The sequence below is a fragment of the Heterocephalus glaber genome, unplaced genomic scaffold (genome assembly GCF_053883595.1).
Source record: "Heterocephalus glaber isolate CG9 unplaced genomic scaffold, H.glaber_assembly_v1.0 deba00000122, whole genome shotgun sequence".
Taxonomy (NCBI): Eukaryota; Metazoa; Chordata; class Mammalia; order Rodentia; family Bathyergidae; genus Heterocephalus; species Heterocephalus glaber.
This window is the reverse complement of record NW_028258138.1, coordinates 53702244-53724212: the sequence shown is the minus strand read 5'-3', so window position 1 is coordinate 53724212 and position 21969 is coordinate 53702244.

The following is a 21969-nucleotide window of genomic DNA, read 5'->3' as shown; positions in this document are numbered from 1 at the left end:
AACATATATATGTATATGTATTACATAAAATAGTTCAGTAATATTTATGTAGTGAATTTTAAGTTATTTCTGATATTAGTGAAACATACAGGGAAAAGACTGAAAAACTAGAGAAGTCATCATTGACCTAAGACTGCAAAACATCCAATTATATGTTCAATCAGCACCACCTCTTACAAGGTGTTAACTATATTTTAAACAGCTCCATATCAAAACACAGATGAGCCTTCATAGTTAGTATACAGAGCATTCAGATTCTGAATCAGATGCTTGCCAAAACTTAAGATATTCTAGTAATAATACTCATTATAATCAATATATAAATACATGAATATATAAATAAATGAATATATATCCTGTACTATATATTTCACATCATTATTATACTTGCACCTTCTTTCACTCTTAAAGTGGAATCAGGGACTTTGAAGGGACAGGCATAGAGAATATAGCTCAGAGAATCTAAATTACTTGCCTAAAGTATTAGTTGTTAATAAGAAAGATACTCTGACTCTATGGCTTTCTCATCTTCAAAATATTAAATGTTAAACAAAAAATGAACTCATTACATTAGCAAAAATTTCTGATTTGTTTGACTCTAAAACATAAAATATTTGTGAAGAAAAACAAAATAAGACATTAATTTTTAAATAATAAAGTAAAAACGAAAACCCTGATATATAAATCTCAAGCTTACATAAACTCAAAGCTGAAAATACTTTTCATCGCAGATCTTCGGTACTACCCCTATTGACACACATATTCTGTTCCATTTACTGATTCTAACAATTAAAGAAAAAACTCATAATTTTAATTTCAAAACGACTCCAGGTAAGTTCATTCTCACTCTCTGTCCCTCTCCTCATCCCCCTTTCTTTTTTACTTACCATGGTACATGTTCATGTGTTCATTCTGTATGCTGTCTTCTGACTTTAGTCATTATAGTATATTTTTTCCTCTATAAAATTGAGGAATATTGCATATTTTTTTCTATGGACATTAATTTAATGAACTCCAGCTTTCCTCAAGTTCTTTCTTGCCTTCTGGTTACTGAGGCTATTGCTCTATTGTAAAAGCCCTGGGACAAAGTACAAATCACTTAACATCGTATCAAATTTAATGGGAATGGGTTTGGAGAATAACAAAGAGGAATTCATTCTTAAACATCATTATCTGTATTTCCTTGTTTACTCAAATGTGATAGATATTTCCTTGTGATGACATAATGGAATATGCTTTGTCTATGTCAAAGACTCGAAATTCTTCATAGATGGTTAAACTATTCAATTATTCATTTTAGTTTTGCTTTTTGTTTTCCTTTGATACCTAATACAATTATTTTGGTTGCTAAGCAAATAAATTTTTGAAACTGCTAAGTGATCTATCTTTAAATTTAACTAAGATGTACATGTTACAAAACTACATTTTTACTTGGCCTTTTAAAAATCCAATATGGGAAAAACGATTAAATGAGTAAATGTTTTTCAATGGGCCTACTTAATATAGTGAATGGGAAAGATAAGAAAACTGTGACATCTCTCCTGGATTCTCTGTGACTTATTCCTTTTCCTTCAAGAAGAATATAATTTATTGTATAAGCTGCACTACACAAGATCAGTTTATATACTGGAAAGAAGAACTGTTAAGAATCTTGATAGTTGCACTCTGCTCAGGGAGGTAAGCCACTCCCAGTACCCAAGAGGAGGCTTCCAGGCCATTGTTGCAGCCCCTTTAGGCCAGAGGAGGTGAGCTGCATGGGTGACAGCAACACCACCACCCTCATCAAAATTAAAAGGCATATAAACAAGTCTCAACACCAGACATCCAGATCACCTGAAGCAACCCCAAAGGGAAATGAGAAGGAACATTCTGATACTCAACAACCTGGACTCCCTGTACTGTCAATAAAAGAGGATCTGCAAAAAATAAAATCAGAAATAACTTCTCAGATAACAGCAGAGATAATGTGCATAGTGCAAGACATAATTAATAAATCTAGAGAGGACACAGATAAAAAAAATAGAGAAACTGAGGAACATGATGGAATCCCAAAATGGGAAACAAATGGAATCCATAAAACAGATGCAAACAGATTTCCAGGAGATCAAAAACTCCACTGAAAGTTTACATAGCAGAATGAGCCAACTTGAGGACAGAATTTCAGATAAAGAAATAAGATTTCAATTAGCGACCAGGAAAAGAAAAATTGCTTCAAAATTGGAAGGGACCATGAGAAATCAATCCAGCAGCTGCTAGACAATGCAAAGAAGAATAACATAAGGCTGGTCTGAGTCAATAAAAAAACAGGAGAGAGTGCAGATGACATAAAAAAAAAAAACAAAACTGTTGACAGAAGTAATGGCAGAAAACTTCCCAAGCAGAGGAAAAGAACTTGACATACAGATGAGTGATCCATATAGGACTCCAACTAGCCTTGATCAAAAAAAATCTATACATAGCCATATAATTAAGATTCCAGAAACACAACATAAGAACAATGTTCTACATGTAGTTAGAGAAAAGAAACAAATCAAATACAAAGGAAAGCCCATCAGAATCACTGCAGACTTCTCAACACAAAACCTCAAGGCAAGAAGAACTTGGGGTGCCATACTTCAAGTCCTAAGGCAAACAGCCTCCAACCCAGATTGATATACCCTGTAAAAGTATCTTTCAAAACTGATGTAGAAATAAGATATTTTCATGACAAAGAGCACCTTAGAAACTGCATGAATACCAAACCAGCACTCCAAAAAATTTTAGACAATATCCTAGGAAAGACAATGAGGATCACAAACCCAGGAACCCCAGCAGAATGAATCCATTGGGCACACAAGAAACTAAACACAATGAGGGAGAATCCAACAACAAAAAAAGTCATGACAATGATAAGTCAATATGTATCAGTTATAACCATTAATGTTAATGGTCTCAACTCACTAATCAAAAGAAATAGACTGGCAGAATGGGTCAAGAAGCAAGATCCAACACTATGCTGAATACAAGAAATACAGTTAATTGAAAAAGAAACTCATAGACTAAAAGTTAAAAGGTAAAACACAATACCCCATGTGACAGGAAGCTGCCCAAAAGCATAGCTATCCTCTTTGCAGATCAAGTGGATTTCAAACAACAATCTGAAACTCTTCTAGTCCCAAGAATTTCAGATAAGGGATATTCACGTTGTATTTACAAACCTATTGTGAACATGTGTTTTCATTCTTCTTAAGTATAAACTTAAGAATAGGACAGTTGGCTCTTAACAGTAATACAAGAAATTTCTATATTGTTTTCCAAAATGGTTTTATCATTTTACATTCACATTAGCAGTACTAGAAATTTCTAACTGCTTCATACCTAAGATGACATTTGTTGTTTTAAAACTTTTAACTTAATCTCCCTAATGAGTGTATAATATGATCTTGTTGTACGGATTAGTATTTTTCTGATTCTAGTGTTGCACACCTTTCCTTGTGCTGTACTGCATATTTATCATCTTCTTGTGTCTACATTTTAATTAGGTTTTCTATTAATGAGCTGTAAGAGCTTTTTATATATTCTGGTCAAAGTTTATATGAGTTATAAATATGGTCTGTTTAAGGACTACTTTTCATTTTCTTAACGATGTCATTTAAAGTTCTAAATTTTGATGGAATCTCATTTATCAATTTTTTTCTTTTATACATGTTTTTTATATCCTAGAAAATTCTTGCCTACCCTAAATTCATAAACATTTTCCCTTATAATGTCTTCTTAAAGTTTTATAGTCTTAGTCTTTCATATTTAGGTTCATAGATCCTTTCAAGTTATTTTTATGTATGGAAATAAAGGGTTGAGGTTAATTTTTTACATATGAGTAACAGGTGTTCTAGTACCATTTGCTGAAAACACTATCTTTTCCTCTGCTCTTGAGTCCAGTTTATATTTTATAAAATCTTAATGTTAAATAATCTTTCAAAACTCAGTGGACCATATCTATGTGGTTCTATTTCTAGATTCTCTGTTTTATTCCAATGATCTACCTGTCTTTCTTACACCAACACTTCTTTGATTACTGTAGCTTTAGAGGAAATCTTAAAATTGGGTACTAAATGTCTTCCAATGGGGTTTCTTTTTCTTTTGACTTTTCTAGAGGAGGCATATCTGCCCTTGTTCCCCACCTTAGGGAGAAAGCACTGTATCTTTTCTATTCATAAAAGGCGTTTTTGTTGGAAGTATGGAGTACTTGTCTTTGATCTGTTCTGTTCTACTTTTAGTCTCCTGATAGCTTTTACCATGAACAGTTGTAGAATTTAGTCCAATACTTTTTCTGCAACTACTGACAGGGTCCTGTGGCTTTTTACTTTCCTCTGTTAAAATGATGATTTATGGGGGTGGATCTTCTAATGCTGGACCAACACTGTCATCCCTATAATAAAACCATTATCTACATACTGCCAGATCTGACTTCTAATAGTTTGTTTTGTTAAATAAATTTTTATCTGTTTTCATACTTTTTTCTTCTACTATTTTTTTTTCCAGTTTTACTATTAGCACAATGCTGATTTCATAAAATGAGGGGAGGAGTGCTCCTTCTTTCTTCTGCTTTAAATGTTTGATATAATTCATCAGTTAAAATGTATATGACCCTGTTGTCATATAGGTAGGTTTTCAAATGAGGAATACACTTTCTTTAATAGGTGCTATTCAAATTTTATATTTCCTCCAGATTCAGTTTCATTAATTTGTCTTCCAAGTTACTTCTTAGAAGTTGTCAAATTTATTTCAAAATAGATATTTGTAATATGCTTTATATATCCTTTTAAATTCTGTAAAATATGTGGTAATGTCCTCTAAATTTTGATATTGTAATTAAAACAATGTATAATTGATACTGTGTAATAGGAAGAAAAGTTCTAAAGGAGTAGGGGAAGTGGGAGGGTAGGGGAAAGGAAAGGAGGGAAAAGAAAAAAATATGAGAAAAGGAAAAAAAATGGAAACAAGGTCTTTGCAAATAGGGAAGGATGGAGAGGCTGAAGGGAGGGCAGGGAAAGGGGGAAAAGAACCAAGATACATCATGTAAAGTTACAACATCCCAATGATGAATGTAATTGTATTTTATACCTAAAATGTACCAATAAACTTAATGGGAAAAAAAGAAACTTGATAGTTAAGGCTTTCATTTTATACATGAAATTCCAAATGACTAACCTTAGTAAATATAAATCTCAGACACTATGAACTAAGTAGGAAGCTAAGGTCTCTGATTCACAAAGGTTGTTTTTTTTGTTTTGTTTTTTTCAATTTTTTACATATAATGCTTATCTTTTGTTAAGCAGATACAGGGTATAATTAAGAGAGGTAGAGGAACCCAGGTTAAGGGATTTGGATATGGTCATAGAACTAATGCCTAATGCAAACAAAGTTGCAAAGAAATTGTTTCTTGGATTTTGTCTTTTTCCCTGCAACTGCTTCGAAGAAGTTATGCTTTTAAAAAGATAGTCGAAATAAAAAGACTATGGCAATGCTGGAAATTTGATCTGGTTTTTAAAACGAGAGTGACAAATAATTTTTAGAGCTGGAATAGGAGAACAGTACAGTACTAAAAAGCATGACAACAACTTCTAAATGGCATATTATATGGACACAAGAAGTCAAAATATGCAAAACCACATAGAACACAGTATGCATATCAACTATCCCATCAGAGCTAGACAGTTAAGAAATTGTTGGGTTTTGCATATAAGGGGACAGAGGATAATGTAAGTGTTGAGAGTTGCATCTTTTGTACTTCCTTTTGTAGGACATATTTATTTAAATCCACTAATCTTCTGTAAGATTTGTCATATATGCCTTTATTTGCATTTCTAATTAATATACAGTTTAGAAATGTCCTCTCTAAATTCTACCTTTCAGTCTTCTGTGAATCTTGTTTCCCATTAATATAGTTGTATTTTTATCTTCTGAAAAATCTATTCTTAGGAATGAAAGAGGATAGTACCATGCTTTCAAACACAATTTGGGATGAAGTATCACATATGTACAAATTATTTTCATTAAATTATGAATTACAAAATATTTATACTATCCTTAAATTATTTTTAGTAATTTCAGTTAGATATGAAGAATCAAATAAATGAGGCCAGTAAGAACATAAGTCAGAACTTTTCACAATTAATTTACCAGTATGCAGTGTTTTGCCTAATTATCCTGAAGGATTTTACCAGTTCTCGAAAATTTATGTTAAAAATTCTATTTGTCTCTAAAACCTAAAGCTCAGGTAAAAATAAATCTAATATAGTATAAGTAATTCTAAACTTAGGGATTTTATCTGAAAAAAATGGTTGTAATGTGTTAGAAATATTCTGTGTTGTAGAAGTTATCAGAAATTCTCATTTTGGTGTGTCGTCAAATGTTTAAAATGTTGTGAATTCAGAAAAAATGAAAACACTGATAAACAAAATAGATGTCCTAAAGATCTAGGAACTACAATTCATATACCTAATTTACAGGAAATTATAGAACCACTTAATAATGAACTTTGATAAGAGAAATTTCAATGAATTTGGCAGGCCATTTGTTTAGAGTACAAAATAGTATTTAGAGAATGGAAGAAATTGATAGAAGTAGTAAGAGTGGATCAATAGAAAAAGTGACTCTCAACACTTTGGGAGGTGTTGGTTAAAACCCAACAAATAAACAGAAGTCGATATTCAGAACAAATATATTTTAAGTTACTTAGAATTAGGACAAAGAGCATAAATATTTCCTTTGAAGAAAAATGCGCATCATTTGGATAGGTATTAGAATTTTTTCCTTGTCTATTTAAATATGCTTTTATGAATTGAGATACTGACTCATGAAAGTATATTTATGGTTCATTCTGGCATTTGTGGAACTCTAGCTAAGCCAATGTTTCAATCATTAAAATATAGCACAGTGTGGAGAAAGCAGCATGTATAAAGTCACGCCTGGATTCGAGTCCCTGATATGTTGCTTTAATCACAGTACCAACGGTAACACATATCTTCATTCTCAGAGCTTACACCTTTTCTATAAAACTTAGAGTAAAACTGGAGACTTACCAAATAGGCTTGTTTAGTGATCAAATTGTTATACAAGCCAGTCAGGATCTGCTTGCTATGTAATAAATACCAGTAATTTTCCTGAATATATTTCACAGTTCAAACATTTTCAGTTGACATTATTGTTTCTCAATTCATGTCAAATATTTATATTTTTAAAATAACATACCATATATAATTTTATTCACCATTATTATCATAGATAGACATTACATATTCTGAGTTTTAATACACTGATACCAAGAAGAACCACTGAGATGTATAGCATTATTTTATAGTATAATAAATTATTTCAGATTAACAAGAGCATTTAAATTTGTGCATGTATCTATGTGTGTATGTGAGTATATGTGAATATGTCAATATGTGTTTATGTATGTTATGTATGTATTTTTTAAAGTTGTTCATTTTCCTCTCCAGTTGCTATTCATCACCATGTGTTTCATATAAGTATGTGGTTTATTATGTTTAAAACCAAGTTGGATTTTTTGATAGAATTATAAAAATATGTTGTCAATTTGTTTTTATTCATATTATTCACTGAAAATATCTGACTTGACAAATACATATATTTTTCAGAAATGTTCTTCTTTACTCAGATTTTTGTTCATTCCATTAAAGCAAAAAATAATTCTAAAACATAACAGGCTTTTTAAAATAGGGAGATCTTTAAGCAAACGAAGGAAAGGAATCAAAAAAAAGAAAGAATAAAGATGTAGTTTTATTTTCATTCTCTTGACTAAGAAGTAAATTAATCTTCCTGTTCTTTTTTTATTATTATTTTTTTAACTGAAGGGGTCCTGGGGATTGAACACTGAGCTACATCTTCAGACAATTTATTTTTTAAATTCGGATACAGATTCTTGCTAAGACACTAAATTGGTGAGGCTGGATTCAAATTTATGAACCTACTGCCTCAGCCTCCCAGAGTACTAGGATTACAGGCATGCCTCATCACAAGAAACTAAATCCCAACCCCTCAGTTTTCTTCATACATTTTTGCTCTCTCAATTTTTTTTTTGCTTAAATTATTTTATTGCTACATTTTAGTTATGCAATATGTTTACATTTATCATTGGATGCTTGTACCTGTACATGATGTATCTTGGTTCTTATTTTTTCCCCATTCCCTGTGCTCCCTTCACCCGCTCTGCGCTTCCCTATTTACATAGATTTCATTTCCATTTTTTCCTTTTCTCATAATTTTTCCTTTCCCTTCTTACCTTTCCTATCACCCTCCCACTTCCCCTGCCCCCTTGGACCTTTTCTTCCTATTTTAAATTATCATTTATTCATTTTAATCATTTAAATCCTCATTTAGAACTTTCAGTTTCTCACACCAGAGAAACTATTTGGTATTTATACATGTGTGTCCTATTCATTTCACTTAAGAGTATCGCCTCAATGTGCATCCACTTAGCTATAAATGTCTCTAATTTCTCATTTTTATGGCTGAGCAGTACTCCATTTTATATATAAAAAAACACATTTTCTTTATCCAGTCTCCAGTTGATGGGCAATTAGGCTGCTTTCAAGTTTTACCTATTACAAATTGTGCTGCTATGAACATGGGTGCGCATATATTGCTGTGGTATGATTCTTTTAATTCTTTAGGGAAGATACCCACCAGGGGAATAGCTGGGTCAAATGGGACTTCCAATCCTAGTTTCTGAGGTATCTCCATACTGATTCCCACCTAGGTTGCAACAGTCTACACTCCCACCAACAGTGCAGCAGTGTTCCTCTTTCCCTTTCACAGCCCCGCTGTTATTGGTTGATTTCATGATAGCTGCCATTCTTACTGGGGTGATGTGGAATCTCAGCATTGTTTTCATTTGCATCTCTCGAATGACCAGTGATGTTGAACATTTTTTCATATGTTTATTTGACATTTCTACTTCTTTTTCTGAGAAATGTCTGTTCATTTCAGATGCCCACTTTTGGATTGGGTCTTTAAATTTGGGAGGTCTGACTGTCCCGCAATAAACATGGATGCACATATATCGCTGTGGTATGATTCTTTTAATTCATTTTTTTTGTTTGTTTGTTTTTTGTTTTTGGTACCGGGGATCAAACTCTGGTCCTTGCGCTTGAGAGGCAGGCATCGGAACTACTGAGCTAAATCCCCGGCCCTATTTTTGGGGAAGACACCCAGCATGGGAATAGCTAAGTTAAATGGGACCTCCAGTCCTAGTTCTTTGAGGTAACTCCATACTGATTTCCACAGAGGTTGCACCAGTCTGCACTCCCACCATGGAGAAGGCTTCCTTTCTCCCCTAAACCCCAGCAACATGTTATTGGTTGATTTTTTTGATAGGAACCATTCTTTCTGGGGTGAGGTGGAATCTCAGTGTTGTTTTCATCTGCATCTCTAAAATGACCAGTGATGCTGAACATTTTTTCATATGTTTATTTGCTGCTTTTACTTTTTTTTTTTGACACCAGGGTTCAAACTCAGGTCCTTGGGCTTGTGAGGCAGGCAGAGGAACCAATAAGCTAAATTCCCAGCCCTGCTGCTTTTACTTCCTTGTCTGAGAAATGTCTGTTCATTTCAGATGCCCAATTTTTAATTTGGTGTATAATTTGGGGGGTCTGATTTTTTTCATTTCTTTCTATATTCTAGATAGTAGTCCTTTGTCTGAGGTACTGCTGCTAAATTTTTTTTCCCACATTGTAGGTTGTCTGTTAGCTCTGATGGTGGTTTCTCGTGCAGTACAGAGCTTTTTAATAAGATGAGATCCCGGTTGTGGATTCTTTGTGCTAGTTCCCATGCTACTGAGATTTTGTTCATAAAGTCATTTCCTATGCCAATATCTTCAAGAGTTCTACCAAACTTATCTTCCAGCAAGTTTAGTGTTTCTGTTTTAATATTTAGATCTTTAATCCACTTGGATCTTAGTTTAGTACATGGCAATAGTTATGGCTGTAGTTTTAATCTTTGCCAGGTTGAAATCCAATTTTTCCAACACCATTTATTAAAGAGGTTATCTTTCCTATCTTTCCCCCAATGATGGTGGTTGGCTCCTTTGTCAAAGATGAGGTGGCCAAGTATGTCTGGAGTTGTTTCTGCATCTTCTAATCTATTCCACTGACCCTCAGGTCCATTTCTTGGCCAGTAACATGCTGCTTTTATCAGAGTACCTTTGTAGTATAGTTTCAGGTTGGGGATTGTGATACCCCCTGACATGAGTCTGTTACCTAGAATTGCTTTTGCTATTCTAGGTCTCTTCTAGTTCCAAATGAATTTTTGGATTTTTTTTCTCTAGTTCTGTGAAACATATTGTTGGAATTTTAATTGTCATTGCATTTAATTTGTATAGCAGTTTTGGAAGTGTGGCCAGGAGCAAGGGTACCTTTCAATTTTCTTATATCCTCTTCAATCTCTTTTTTCAAAGTGCTGTAGTTTCTTTGTAGAGGTATTTTGCTTCTTTTGTTAGATTGATTCCTAGATATTTCATTTTTTTAGATGCTATTGTAAAATGAATTTTTCCCCAAATTTCTCTCTGTGAGTCTTTTATTTCTGTTTAAGAAGGCTATTGTTTTTTAAGTGTTGACCTTGTATCCAGCTACTCTACTGAATCTGTCAATTAAATCAAGAAGTTTGTTGGTGAAATATTTTGGGTCTTCTATGGAAAGTATCCTATCATCATCATCAAATAATGAAAGTTTAACTTCTTCTTTTCCTATCTTTATTCCTTTTCTTTCTCTTTTGTTATTGCTGTGGCTAATGTTTCCAGAACTAATTGAACAGGAGTGGTGATAGTGGACGTCCTTGTCTTGTTCTTGATTTTAATGTGAAGGTTTTCAGTTTTTGACCATTTAGTATGATGTTGGCTGTTGGTTTTTCATGAATGGCTTTTATAGATTGAGGTAGAAACCATCTATTCCAACTTTGTGCAGGGTTTTTGCCAGAAATGTATGTTGAATTTTGTCAAATGGTTTTTCTGCATCAATTGAGATGATCATATGATTTTTGTCCTTGGCTCTGTTAATATAGCAAATTATATTTATTGATTTATGTATGTTGAACCATCCTTGCATCCCTGGGATAAATCTGACTTGGTCAGGGTGTATGATCTTCTTGATAACCCTCTGTATTCCATTTCCCAGTATCTTGCTGAGGATTTTTGCATCTATGTTCATTAGGGAGATTGACCTGTAGTTTTCTTTTTGTGTTGGGTCTTTCCCTGGTTTTGGAATCAAAGTAACACTTGCTTCCAGGAATGAATTTGGAAGTATTGCTTCCCTTTCAATTTCAGTGAAGAGTTTAAAGAGTTTAAAGAATAATGGCAATAGTTCTTCTCTAAATGTCTTGTAGAATTCAGCAGTGAAGCCATCAGGACCTAGGCTTTTCTTTGTTGTTAAATTTTCAATTTCACTCATTGTAATTGGGGTGTTTAGAATTGCTATAGCTTCTTCATTTAACTTTGGCAATTCTTATGTATCTAGGAATCTGTCCATTTTTTCTGTGTTTCCCATTTTATTAGACAACAGGTTCTTAAAGTAGGTATTGATGATCTTCTGGATTTCTGCTGGATCTGCAGTGACTTCATCTTTTTTCCTCTTCATTGCATGTATTTGACTTTTTCTTTCCTTTTTTGGTAAGGCTGGCTAAAAGTTTATCGATTTTATTTATTCTTTAGAAAAACCAACTCTTGGATTCATTGATTTTTTTGTATCGTTCTCTTATTCTCCATTGCATTGATTTCTTCTCTGATCTTTTTAATTTTCTCTCTTGTAGGAGCTTTGGGTTTGTCATGCTCTTCTTCTTCTAAGAGCCTGAGGTTCATCATTAGGTTGCTTTTTTGAGCTCTCTCTGTTTTCCTAATGTGAATATTTGCAGCTATGAATTTCCCTCTTTAGACTGCTTTCATTGTGTCCCATAGATTCCTGTATGTTGTACTCTCATTATCATTTACTTGGAGAAACTATCTAATTTCTTATTTAATTTCCTCTGTGACCCATTGGTTGATCAGGAGAGAGTTATTTAATTTCCATGTGTTTGTGCGGGCTTTGGAGTTTCTCATGCTATTGATCTCCAATTTATTGCATTATAGTCTGATAATATACAAGGGGCAACTTCAATTCTTTTGACTTTACTTAAACATGCTCTATGAGTTACATGTGGCCTATTTTGGAGAATGACCCATGTGCAGCCAAAAAGAATGTACATCTGATTCTGTGAGGTGGAATACTCTGTACACATCTATTAAGTCCATTTGTTAAATAGCTTGGTTCAGTTTTATAATTTTATTGCTGACTTTTTGTCTAGATGATGTCTATTTTTGACAGTGGCATATTGAGGTCCCCCACTACTGTTATATTAGTGCTTATTTGGTTTTTCATGTCCATTAATATTTGTTTTGTAAAGTTGGGTCATTTGTATTTGGTGCATATATATTTATGATTGTCACCTCTTCCTCTTGGATTGTTCCATTCACAAGGATGTAGCGACCATCTTTTTCTCTCTTAGTTAGTTTTGGTTTGAAATCTACTTTGTCTGCAAATAAGATTGCTACCCCTGACTTTTTCTGGGTTCCTGTCACATGGAGTACTGTTTTCCATCCTTTTACTTTCAGTTTGTGAATTTCCTTTTGAGTTAAGTGTGTTTCTTGTATACAGCATAATGTTGGTTTTTGCTTCTTAATCCATTCTGCCAGTCTATTTTTTTTTGATTGGTGAATTGAGGCCATTAACATTGATAGTTATAATTGAAAGATATTGTCTCATCTTTGTCATGATGTCTTACTGTTGTTGGTTCTTTTATTTTTTATTTTCCCCCCTTTCCCTTTAGTTTCTTGCCTTTCCTCGTGGCTTCCCTCTGTTGGCCCTGATGGAATTGTGACTTTCATTGTCTTCCTCTAGGATATTGTTTAGAATTGTTTGGAGTGCTGGTTTGGTGCTCATAAAATTTCTCAGGTGTTCCTTGTCATGGCAGTATCTAATTTACCCATCAATTTTGAAAGATAATTTTTCAAGATACTGCAGTCTAGGTTGGAAGTTATTTTCTTTTAGGGCTTGAAATACTTCACTCCAGGCTCTCCTTGACTTGAAGGTTTGTGTTGAGAAATCTGTCGTGATTCTGGTAGCCTTTCCTTTGTGTGTGATTTGTTTCTTTTCTTTAACTGCTTGTAAGATTTTGTTCTTCTGTTGGGTTTCTGGGATCTTGACTATTATATGTCTGGGTGTAGCTTTTCTTGATCATGGCTTGTTGAACTTCTATATACCTCACTTATCTGTTTGGCCAATTCTGTACCTCTGTCTGGGAAGTTTTCTACTATTACTTCTGTGAACAGTTTTTTTTACATCTATTTTACTTTCTTCTGTTTTTTCATGGACTCCTATCAGTCTTGTGTTATTCTTCTTTGCATCATCTAGCAGCTGCTGGATTGATTTTTTATGGTCCCTTACTATTTTGAAGAAATCCCTGTTTTCATGGTCACTAACCGCAATCCTATATCTGATATTCTATCTTCACATTTGCTCAATCTGCTGTGAATACTTTCAATGGAGTTTTTAATGTCCTGGATATCTGTTTGAATCTGTTTCATGGACTCAATTTCTTTCTAATGGTTTCATTTCTTTCTTCTGCTGGGCCTTCTTGGATTCCAGCATTGTTCTGGGGTCATCTATTTTTTATCCATTTCTGTTCTAGAGCCTTTAATCATGTCTTTCACTCTGCTCACCATCTCTGTTGTTATCTGGGAAATTATTTCTGTTTTGAATTTTTCTAGAGCCTCATTTTCCATTTTGTTACTTTCTGTGCTCTCAGTTCAGGGTGTTCAGGTGGTTGATTGTCATATTTTTTCACCTCCTTTCCCCCAGAGTTTGCCTTTGGTGTGGTAGAAGTCTGAGTTTGTGCCTTACTTAAATGTCTTCTCATTTTTGTTTTTGGTACTGTTCTTGGTTTAATTCCTGGTTTGACACTTTGAAATTGCTTATTGTAAGTGTCTTTGTTGCTTGTATTTAGAACCCTTGTGGAATGATTGCTTTTCAGATGTGTCTTCCAGGTATAGTTGCTCTTTGGGTTTTGCATCTCTAATGACTGTGAGGCTATCTCATTTTCATTTTACCAGGAAGGCAATCACCATACCTTAGGCCAAATAATACAATCAGCAATACCGTAGCATAAAGCACAGCTTATAAAATGGCAATTTGTGGTAGTTATTAATCTATCACCTTTAACTGTGTGAATTAAATGAAAATCGAAGACCAGCCTAAGATATGTTTATAGTGAATAAACTCTTCAATATAGCAACTTTACCCTTCAGGATGGGGAGTTAGAAGGAATTGGGGAGGGAGAGATAGATAGGTAGAAGTATTGGGAAAGGTTAGCAGTGAGGCCAGATGACACAGAAAGATCATGAAAACTCTAAGAAACTGTTGAAGACAACAGTAAAAGACAGAATTAAAGAACAAAGATGAGAACAGAACAACCTAACAGCAATGGGAAGCTAGAAGCTGAATGTACTTTCTTTTAAAACTAATGGCAATTGAGAGAAGGAAAAAAAGATGAAAAGAAATATAAAGAAGAAATCTGAATTAGGTCCAGAACAAGAACAAAAAGAGAGATGAAAAACAATGTGGGATAGTGAGAGAATGATTGAGAGAGAAAAAGAAAAGAGAAAAGAAATAGAAAAAAGAGAAAAATAACAATTCGTAAGAGTAGGAAAAAAATTTAAAATTAAAAATAAAAGAAAATTTTTTTTGCAAAAAACAAATAAAAAATAAAAGTGAAGGGCCTCCTTCAGGTATGTCTCTGCTGTCCCAATAGACAACATGGGCAGCCATGTGCAGATATAAATCAATGAGTCTCAGCAAGCCAGTTGCAAATCCATAAGATTCAGGCAGATTTCTGGCTGCAAGTCCCAAGTTGAGCTCCCTGTCCTCCTGCAGGATTTATCTGTGCAAAATTCTACTGCAGGTTCCAGCTGCTCTTTCCCTGAAGATAGTCCAGGTTTCGATGGGAAGTGATGATCCCTTTAACTTACCAAGCATGGAGGTCTGGTGTGCCTTCATTGCAGAGATTCTCTTCACTTTTCCAGTGGGCTTCAATTTTCATCAAGAAGCCTGAGAGAGCCCTCTTTCTGTTGTTCACTTCTGCTCTATTTTTTGGAGCTCAGGACAATGACCTTTATTATCCCCTGTGCCTCTGTAGTGCGGAACCAGATAGCGGCACAGCCAGGTGCTCTCTTAATTCTTGATATGTCATATTGCCACCTACTGAAAGTTTCTAATATAGCAGTCATGCTTTGATTCTCCAAAGTAGATTGCCTAAAAGAACATGGTGATCAATATTTTTTAGAAAGATACTGTAATTATTTCTCTAATATGTATAGTATGGTGATAGGTATTGCGTATACCTGTTCTTCCTTTTATAAATTAGTAAAACAGAGCCTTCAAACATTTCTAGTTCTGTTTGACATAGTGCAACTAGCCTCTATTTTGCATTTTTTTCTAAGTAACTCTGTAAAGTTATAACACAAAATAATATACTTGTTAGATAACAAAGTTAATTTTCCTTCTGTGCATTTTATGAAATGCAAATTATATAGAATTAAAATTATAATAACCTGTTGATTTCAGATTTAGAGTGGTATACAGAATCCTGAATTAGACTATTAAAATTTATTGTAGTTCACAACCCAGAAACATCTATTTAGGGTAAAACAAAGAAACAAGCATTTAAATGGAAGAGAACTTTTCAGATTGAAGAAAAGCACTTACCTCCAAAATGATGAACTGTAGTGTCTACTCTTTGGAGTCATAAAATAAGTCCTTGGCCAACTTTTAACATAATGGCTATAAAATTTAGATCATTTTGAAAATATCTAAATTCAGGGGGCTTCAGAGAGGAGCCTGAGGTAAATTTACATCTTTTAGTTGAAATACAAATACATTTACTGGAAAACCTTAATGATTATGGACTCTGAAACATTGTTCTTGTACAGAGTAGCTTATTAAATGTAATTCATGTGTTTAAATCTTTTCTCCCTTTTCCCAAAGATATTAACTTTAAGTGAGTAAAATTCAGTTATAAAATTGCAGTTAGGAAACCAATGACTGCATTGGAGGACAACCTTAGAGAGTTGACTTTACCCTTCTTTTTTCAGAACTCTTTGGAGTAAAATAAATATAAGAACATAATACACAGAAACATTCAGTTCCCACCTTCATTTTTAAATGAGAGACTACATTTGTAATAGTTTAAAATGTATTTTTCATTCTTTCCCTATATGCTAATGCAATGGGTGCTTTAACTGATTGCTCTGGAATTTCTCCTCCAGTGAAATCATTCCATTATCTAAAAGTAATTGAAATTACGTTAAATATTCTGAAAGTAAAGTTTCAAATTTCAGCTTACTGTCTTTATATACCATTTAACCCAAATATTGAGTCACTTATTTTTTAAACATTTTTGTTCTTAGCTTCCATGACTTTACATCCTTCCCCTGTCCTATATATCTCCTTGATTTTCCATCTTATTCTTTTTTTCAATTCCCTTCTCTTCCCATTTTACAAATTTGGTGTACCATGGAATTTTATCATTGGACTTCATCTTTCTTATTTCTGCTCACTGCCTAGGTTACTGCACTAGTTCTCATGGACACCAGTAGCCAAGCCATCTCAATAACTTTTTAATATTTATGTGTAGTTCCAAACCTGGAACTGTAGTTCCCTGGATGTTAGCCTATTCTGAACACTTCCACTTAAACATCTCAGAGGTTACTCAAGCTTTGATAATCATCACCACCAACCTTATCCTTGTTTCTGAAAAGTGTTCTCCTCAAACAACTGAATGAGTTGTTTTCTCACTTTATTCAAATCTGTGCTAAGCTTTTAGTCAGAGTCCCTACTTGAACACCGCATACAGAATAGAACCTTGATCTTTATAATCATTAACACTGTTAGATCACATTTGTTGATTTATTCCATCTTCTTAATGTGAATTTGTTCAATCCTTTACCTGCACCATTTATTAACATGTACAGTACATATTAGTTGAAAGAATGAATCCACAAATGAATAAATCATAAATATAAACACACTTCCAAGGCTTTAAGAGATTATGTTGCTCTAAATACACATAGATAAACAATGTAACAAAAAAGTATAGTATTTCTCTGTAGTTTTGCTATTAAAATGTTCCTTCTTTTATCATCCAAGGTGAGATTTAATGTGGGTAGGCAAACAACACTTTTTTTTAACATTTAAATTTTATTCCATAGCTGTCTAGTCATTCTGCTTCCCTTCTGAGAAGGGAAAATTTAATATCATGATGGCATAACTAGTCAATCTTAATTTTTTTCCAAATCCTCAAATCCTTTTCTAAGAAGATTTTATTGTGGCTAAAACTTTTTTGATTTTTACCACTGATAATTCACAAGACAACTATTTTCAATGTTGTGGGTATTAGTGAGGTCTCTATAGTAAAATACCACAGAGCTTCTTAAATAACATTCATTTATTTTCTCACAGTTCTGGAGGCAACATTCTGAGAACAGAATGTCACAAGTGCTGGTTTCTTCTGAAGCCTCTCACCATATTTGTAGGTGTAGTTGTAGATGGCTGTCTTCCTGTTGTGACCTCTAAAAGTCTTTCCTCTGTGTACAAGACAGATGTCTCCCTCAGTGTCCAAAGCTCTCTTATAATGACACCAGTCAGATTGGATTAGCATCTACCTTACCATTTTCATTTTAATTTGCTGCTTTAAAGGCCCTGTCTCCAAATACAGCCACATTCTGAGGAATTGGCAGTTAGCTCTTCTACATATAAATTTGAGAGAATTCAATTCATCTCATAATGGTCTATGATCCAGGCACTTGAATGGATTTTGTGTTTTCACATCAAGTTGCTTTTGTATTTTCTAGATTGCAATTATCTGTATCAGAGATATTATCCTTGATTAAATTTATTCCAGTTGATAAATATTCTCAGACATCATGGGATCAATAAGTAGGTAAATTATAGTACATATATGAAACAGTGGAAGGAAGGCAGATGTGAAAGACCTGAAATTACCATTTCCTAAATTTTTATTTTTGTCCAAATTTCATATAAGTTCGCCAAAATCAGGTACTCAGTATTGTTGGGAAAAAAATGAATGAATAAATAACTTTAGTGTACTCAGTTAATGTGTTTAGATTTTACTCTTCAATTCCTTTCATAATTTTCAATATATAACATTTGAAAAATCTTTTTGCTTTTGCATATGTACATATTATGTATATTAATATAAAAAAACATTGGTAGAGTAGTCATAAATATCACATTTTCAGAATAAAAAGTACTGAAGTTGGTTAAGGCAACATTAATTGCTCATAATTACATAGTTGATAAATTCCAGAAGCTATATTCTAATCTGTTTGTCCCATACTTAAGGCTTTATTTTATCCAAATTATCTCTTTGCCTCCCAGAGTTTAAAGTTTATTGCTGTTTAGTACCAATGGTGAAAAGAATTTTAGCCTCTTGTCATTTCTTTCCTGGTGCTATGATGTAAATAGGTGCTGTTACATGGTAAAAATGAATTTATGAAGGAAAATAAGAATAATAATCAATTGACTTTAAGGTATATACAGTAGTCAGGATTATCCAGGTAGGCTCAATGTATTTATGAGTCATAAAAACAAAATATTCTCCTTACTGGGGAAGAAGAGAAAATCAGAGAAATAAGCACATGAGGAGGGCTGTATGTATTGTTGCAGAATTGGATATGGATAGGGATAATTGAGAAGGTTTGTGGACAGTCTGCAGGAGCCAGAGATGACTTGTGGCTTCCAAGAAAGGAAGACCTTAATTCCACAACTACAGGAACTGGTTTCTAAAAACAACCTCATTCAGCCTAAAAGTAGATTTGTCACCAGATCCTACAAATAAGAGACTCATTGTTTTGTTGATTTATGGCTTGTGAGAAGTAGAGAACCAAATGATGCCATGCTACAATCTGATAGATAAATCTGTGAGCTAACAAATTTATGTATTAATTTGCTGTTTGTGCTCATTTGTTCCAGCAGCAATAGAAAACTGATTACCTGAATTCCACATTTGCCATTTTCTGTTTATCAGTCTGTGGAGATTCAATAGCTTCAAACAAAAAATGCATTATTGCTCCATATTCTTTGGCTTGGCCAGGTAGTTCATCTATTGTTCTCTCTCTAGCTTTCTTAACTAAGAAGTTGAAAATGGTTGTATTCCCATGTTAGAGCTCATGTTGTGTGGCCTCTCATTCATTAAACAGGTTTTCTTACACGATGGCAATCTTAGGACAGTACTATACCTATCAAGAATGGAAACTGTGAGACATTGGTACCAATGAATCATGGCTTCTTGTGTCCATGCTACTTAGCATTGTGATATTTCTTCTGCTTCCAATAAAAAATAGATTCTATCTCCCCACTCACTTAAGTTAGCTTGACTTTCTAACTTGCTTGACAAATATAATGTGATAGAAGTACTGTGTGTGAATTCTGGATCTTATGTCTCAGATGTCTCACAGTTTCCATTCTTGATAGGTATAGTACTGTCCTAAGATTGCCATCGTGTAAGAAAACCTGTTTAATGAATGAGAGGCCACACAACATGAGCTCTAACATGGGAATACAATCATTTTCATCTTCTTAGTTAAGAAAGCTAGAGAGAGAACAATAGATGAACTACCTGGCCAAGCCAAAGAATATGGAGCAATAATGTATTTTTTGTTTGAAGCTATTGAATCTCCATAGACTGATAAACAGAAAATGGCAAATGATATTATAATCCACTAGAAAATGTAAACAAGGTTATTTGCTAGCCAGGAGAATTATTGGATCTTAACTGAGGTGATCCAAGAGGCAGTGAAATTGAGCTCTGAAGGATGAAAAGGAGTTTTCATGGTGAAAGGTATATATGTTGTTCTGGATATTTAAATTAGAGTAGTAGTATTAGGATATTCAAATTAGAGTAGATAGTATAGTCTGTAGTATTAGGATATTCAAATTAGAGTAGATAGTATAGAATGAGATGTCACAAATTTGAGAACTAAGAGAAGAGGAAGGAAGATTGTATGACTGAGGATCATAAACTAAGAAGAACTTTGCAAGGAAGCAAGGATTCAATGGGAGTCATATTCAGTGCTATTTGAAAGGTATATGTTAAACAGAATAGTTATTTCCCCAAAGAAAGGTGCTACAGTAGTACAATAGGGCAGAAGGATAGATATGTTTTGACATGATGCAGTAAAATGCTGGATGAAATAAGTAGTTTACCATAACTTCTAAAGAGTTTAACAGCATAGAAGACAGAAGCAATTTATCAAACTGCTCATAGGGCATATTGTCTGCAGCTTATATCCTAGGACCCTAGGGGCTAGCTGTGGAACAAACTACTCCTGTGTGGACACAATCTTAGATTCTGCAGAAGAAGCACAAATTTTTCATTTAACAATTTTTTCTTTTGTTTTACCTAAGCAAATAAATTTTCAACCAAGAAGAAACAACATAGAATTATGGAAGTACTGTATGTTATGAGTCACATCATTCTAAAGATCTGAGTAACTACTTAATTCATCCTTTTTGTTTTATAGATTAGGAACAATTTTCTGGAAGATAGCCTGATCTGCTTAGCATTTCCATGACAGATAATAATGATACTTGGAATGGAACCTGGGTTACGTGAGCATTAGTTCTGCACTTTTAATAAGTCTTGCTTTTGTTGTGTATTTAGCTGCTCAAACTTAAGGGTCACTTCATGAGGCACTTCTCACTAATCTTTAAAAGGGGCTTTACTCTATCAAGATTGCATCAGAGGATATCATTAAGATAAAAATCACTAGTCTTAATTCCAATTTGGGATAATTATAAACAGTTAATAGGATGGTTAACAAAGAACATCATCATGTGTATAGATGCTTTATTTCCTTTATCCGCAATGACCTAATTTAAGGAGAATTTGAAAATCTCATCTATTTCAGTTTGTATGACTTCAGCTGCTAAAAAGTATCCTTTGCTAAGGTTCATTGTACTGTGACACCTTTCATAAATGTTTTAAATATCATATAAATTTTGCAACTCACTAAAAAAAAGGATACATAGTTTTCAAGGCTTAACTTTCTCAGAGTGTCCTACAGAGTGTTTTGTATATTTAATTTCTGCTAAATGGAAGATGTAGCTAGACAACATCAGATAGAGAAAGGGCCTATTAACTACCATTGTGGAAATTGGGACATTTTCTTGACCCATTTTAAAATAGAAAACATAGTAAGGGAAGTGTCAACAATGCTGCATTTCAATTAGATTAAGAAAACTGTGCTAACATCAGAATCACATTCTTATGTATTGCCCTAAAAGAGGGCATTTAACATTTTCTTCCATTCTTGAATTTTAGAAGTTTTACTACCTAAAGGGATTGATCACTTGAAAGAGAAAACCTTTTTTGTCTATTTTAGAGGAAACTGTTAATTTATTTTTTTCAGATTCTGTTCACAAAAAACATAATGCATGAAAGGATAAAGGAATCAAGATAAGGGAAAATGTCAGCAAAAAACTAAATCCATTTCTACATATACTTGCTGACTGCCAATAAGGGTTGGTGTTATAGCTCTCTTTTGTCAACGTTGTTATGCCTAACATTCCAATGCAACAGAAATGGGATGAAGGATAGCCTAGTTTGATGCCTTTTCAAAATTACAAAGTCCTGAAAGTCATTCTATTTAGATAGATATGTGTAGACAATACCCTTCTTTCAGTAAAATTGATGCATAGAGCCTTGCATGTAAAAAGGTACAGGGAGCAGCAAAGAAAGAAACGTAAAATTTCACATTTGAAATTTTCACTTGGCTTTTGTGCTTTGTGTAAGTTCAAATTCATTACCAAACATATCTTTTCAAAATCAACTCAAAGAGCTGCCAAGGTATATTTTAGATAGAGG